Here is a 472-nt window from a genome sequence, read left to right as displayed (position 1 = left end):
GGAAGACCGACCGTAGTATCCATCAACAAAACATACAGCTTGACACAGCTACATAGCGATCATATGATAAAGCAACACCTGATATTGGCATGATAATAAAAGTACAGCTGAACCAAGAGCAAATAATGGCGTACAGTATATAAGGCAAATAATAATGGTTACAAAGGAGCCATGCTGCCTCATAAAGTTCTTTTTATTCGTTTATTTTTGTTTTTGTCTTGATTCGTCGTTCAATTATTTCTCTCCTTTTTGTATTTCCCTTTCTTTCGGTTATTCAGTTGTTGATTTTTTTTTTTTTGCGTTTTGTCTCTCAGTCTTGTTCTCTTTTTTCCTATTTCCTTTTTTTGTCTTTTCTCTCTTTTCCTCGGCTTTCAAAATCTCCGTTCCTTTATTGAATGCTCTTGTCATCTCTCATTTACTTATTTTTCCACCTTGTTCTCCCTCCTCTCCTATGGTCCACCTTTTATTAACT

This window comes from Penaeus monodon, chromosome 20, assembly GCF_015228065.2.
Source record: "Penaeus monodon isolate SGIC_2016 chromosome 20, NSTDA_Pmon_1, whole genome shotgun sequence".
In the NCBI taxonomy this organism is placed as follows: domain Eukaryota; kingdom Metazoa; phylum Arthropoda; class Malacostraca; order Decapoda; family Penaeidae; genus Penaeus; species Penaeus monodon.
The sequence above is the reverse complement of the archived record's forward strand: the minus strand, read 5'-3'. Positions refer to the sequence as shown.